This window comes from Gallinula chloropus (genome assembly GCF_964237585.1).
Source record: "Gallinula chloropus genome assembly, chromosome: 3".
NCBI lineage: Eukaryota > Metazoa > Chordata > Aves > Gruiformes > Rallidae > Gallinula > Gallinula chloropus.
In genome coordinates, this window is record NC_140087.1 from 24,610,120 (window position 1) to 24,614,018 (window position 3,899).

The following is a 3,899-nucleotide window of genomic DNA, read 5'->3' on the forward strand; positions in this document are numbered from 1 at the left end:
GGGGGATCACATCTCCCGGCCCGCGGGCGCCCCGCTTCCCCGGCGCCGCCGCCGCGCAGGTGGAAGGAGCCGACCGCCGGCGGGTGGGGCGCGCAGGGTTCGGGAGGAGGAGCCGGGCGGGCAGCGCAGAGCTGCGCGGGGGCGGAGGGGCTCCCCGCGGGGGCCCGTGGAGGCAGGCGGGGGCAGCGCGGGGGTGGCGGGTCTCGGCCGGGTGGGGAGCGCTGCCGCTGCCCCTGTCTTCCCGCCGCGGCGCCGTCCCCAGTCCGAGGGCTGCTTTCTGTCGCACCCCGCGGCGCTTTGCAAGGAGTAACTCTCCCTCGAAACCACCCTGAGACGTTGTACCCCCCTTTTTTTCTCCCAGAGGAAGCTGAAGGCCGCCACGCTACACCTTTAGACATGTGGTTGTCTGGTTTTTCCCATTACTTTGCATTAAATAGTGCATTTGAATACGGAGAGAGGCTATGGAGTCTCCATCCCTGGAGATACTCAAAATCCAACTGATCACAGAGCTGAGCACCCTGCTTTATCTGGCCCTGGTTGGACTAGAGGTGCACTCCCACCTCAGTGGCACTGGAAGTATGAGAAATAACATGCTATGAGAAATTTCCTGCTCTCACTGAGTCTGTGTGGAGCTGCCCGGTGCCACTCTCAGTGAGAGCAGGAGGAGGTGAGAGAACCCGAAAGGGTGTTGTGCACATGGGGTGCTTACAGACTGAATGCCTAGGGAGGATCTAGAATTTGAAACTGCCGTGATAAGGACCCTTCTCCTTCCCGCAGGCGGACCCTGCCAGGTCCTTTCCTGCCAACAGACCTATTTGTTGTCCTCATGGTTGTTTTGCTCCCTTCCACTCACACATTTGTCAGTTTTCAGTTTCTCAGTCCTTTCACCACCAGCTACTGCCCTGCCATTCCCTTCCTCTTCCTCCAGCTCTTCTACAAACAAGAGCTGATACCCAACTGCTGCATATCGATTCAGTTCAAAACGATGGTCAGCATGGGAACGGAAAAAGTACTGTGCTGAGAGGGCATGCACACTGCTTTTTGGTGCTGGAAGTTTTCCCACATTCAGATGAAACTTTTTGTGGATAAACATTGTTGCTGTTTTAAGCAGCAGTGGGGGGGAGTGATTTTTATTCCTCTAGCCTTGCTCTTGGAAATGTCCCGGCTGACTTGGCTTAAAGCCTGAGGAAGCCTTCAGCCTGGTTTCTAGACTGGAAATCCTGTCACAAGTGGTTAAAATCTGTCAGTGTTACAAAGAGTGAAACTAGTCCCTCAGTTTCAGTGTCCTCCTTTTCCAATTTCCCTTTTTTCTTAAAAAAAAAAAAAAAGTATTTGTGTATCTTTGCTCCTAGTCCGCGTTTGGCATATGCTCTGCTGTCACCTCTGACTGCCTTCATCACCCATGAAAGTGGAGCTCTGTTTCCATTTTAAGTAGGTCTTTTTCTTCCTCTTTGTTTTCTAAAATAAAAGACATACATAACAAATCAGTGATAGAAGATTCTAACTAATTTTATCGGGACAATGTCTCTCTCGGGTTACATGAAAGTAAATTTGGATTGGCCCTTAACTTCTACAGATTTACTCCAGACCGATTGTAGAAGGGAGTGGCTAAGAGCAAAATTTAACAACTATCTAAAGTGGCTAAAACCCTGGCTTGGTCAAATATTTTTATTTTATTATAATTGTTCAAGAAGTTAAGTTAGTTACACAATGGGAAAAGCCAGAAGTCCATTTAGGATTAATTTTAATTATTAATTTTGCAACCCCCTCCAATCCTACATATGTTGATTTATGCTCCTGTTTAGTTGTTGGGGCTATGGGATGATGCCAGGATTAGCTCCCACCTTTGTCAAACAAACATGGGAGAGAGATAATGATCTTTGCCGATAAAATGGTGTGTGATGGGTGTTGAGTAGCTGCTTGTTTCTCCTAGGAACTTGCTGGCAGGCTTAGGGTGTTTCTTTGCTTCTCCACCTGACCTCCTTAGCCCCAGAAGCCCAGCAGGAGGGAGGAAGTGCTGAGCACAACAGGGTTAAGGGTGTTACCCCTCAATACATCATGGCCTGGGCCTGAAAGGGTCCTTTTTTTTTTGTCTTCCCCCTTTCCCTGACTGTGAGAGATGCCACCGCAGTCAGGTCTCAGTTGTGCTTTTCAGCAACCTCCCTCTCATTCCGAGCCGTGCTCACGTTTCTAAGAAAGATGTTTCTTTTACGGAACAGTGCACAGGTATGCATGTAATACACACAGCTTTTGGCTTCCACGCTGCCTTTAATCTTACGGTCCTCTCTCAGCCCAGGTTGCTGCTGTCTCCATTAGAAACCTGCCCGAGTGAGGCATGAGGCATGCAGCGTCTGGCCTTGTGTTTATGCCAGCTGATGGTGATCTATTGACTGCGCTTGGGCGGTGACTACAAGTGGGTGTGCTACCAGATGAAAAGCGAGGTAGATGGATGCACAGATATCACTGCAGATCACGTTCACTGTCCGCAAGCAATAAAAATAAAAAGCTTGTTTGGACAAAACAGAAGAGTAGAGCACCAGGCTGCTGATGCACACCCCCCCGCCCCCAGCCCCCCCCCCCCCGAATCTGTGCCTGCTGAACAGCCAAGACAAAAACTTTTCTGTGACTTTTCCTCCCCACAACAAAAAGAGTGATTGCCTCAGAAATGAGAGCCTACGCTTCAGGAGTGTAACTCAGGAGTGTAAATAAAAGCTGTGTTTCAATGCAGATAGCATCAGACATTGCTGAATGTATTAATAAAGAACAATGTGAGCGTTAGGAAGGAACGGGAAAGTTCAGAGATGTGGCCACCATCCAATCCAGCCTTGCAAAACTGATCTTTCTATGGAAATATTTCAATGGTTATAATTAAGCATGCAGGGAGGCTGCCCTGGCCAATGTTTAAACTGTACAGGAAAAAGACAAACTTGTGCTGTTGCTCAGAAAACATTTCAGGAAATTTTTTCCTTTGCATTAATTTGATAAAACAGTGGCAGCTTAGTATTCTTCAGTGGAATGCATATGGAAAAGTGCTTGAAAGTATGAAAAGATGCTATCAGGCTTATCTTTTGAAATCCACAGGTAGAACTACGAAATATATTGTTTGTATTTTGTGCTCTCTATAGGAACAGACCCGTGGGCCTTGTATATATCCCTGAATGTCAACTACCTTACAGCCATAGGGTGGGTTTTTTTTTGGTTTAACCATTGATATAGGGTTAGATTGGGCTGCTTGTGTCCTGATAATGTATAGCTTTATGCCTTTCATGTTTGCAACCTCCTCTGCATACTCATCATCACTGTGCTGTGAATCTCCATTCTGCCAGCCAGCTTAAAACTTAGGCACAGGCTACTAGGTTTTCCTGGTGTGACCAAGGGGCGCTGGTCTTGCTGTTCAGTTCAGTAGCAGGTAGATGGGAAGAATGTGCATTCTGTCCCTACCAATGGGAAGACTGCTCAACTGCTGCTTCTGCTGCCCACCCTGCTGTTACTTGAAAAATTGTTACAAGAAAGCATCTGAAGGAAATGACAAACTAGCCTCATTCATTTGCAATTCTCCCTTTTGCTTATGAAATTCAGTCACATTTTGAAAATAAAAGAAAGGTATACTTTGGGAACAAGAAGTTAAATAGTATTCTTTTTCCCTTCCCTGATGTGTGAATCTGTCAGAGGTTTCAAAGAGAAAGCTGAGGAGGGCAAAATAAAATTGCTCTGAGTGTTACTGAAGAGAGTTTTGATTGATGACTCATGTTCCTCCAGACGGAGTTTATAGGTTACTCCTCATGCTACTAGTTTCAGTTGTAACAACGGTTATTCATCTTCCCCCATAAAGTACCTCTTGTGAAAGAGAATCTTCATCATCTCATTTCCTAAGATATTTTTGCCATTTACTATAAAAG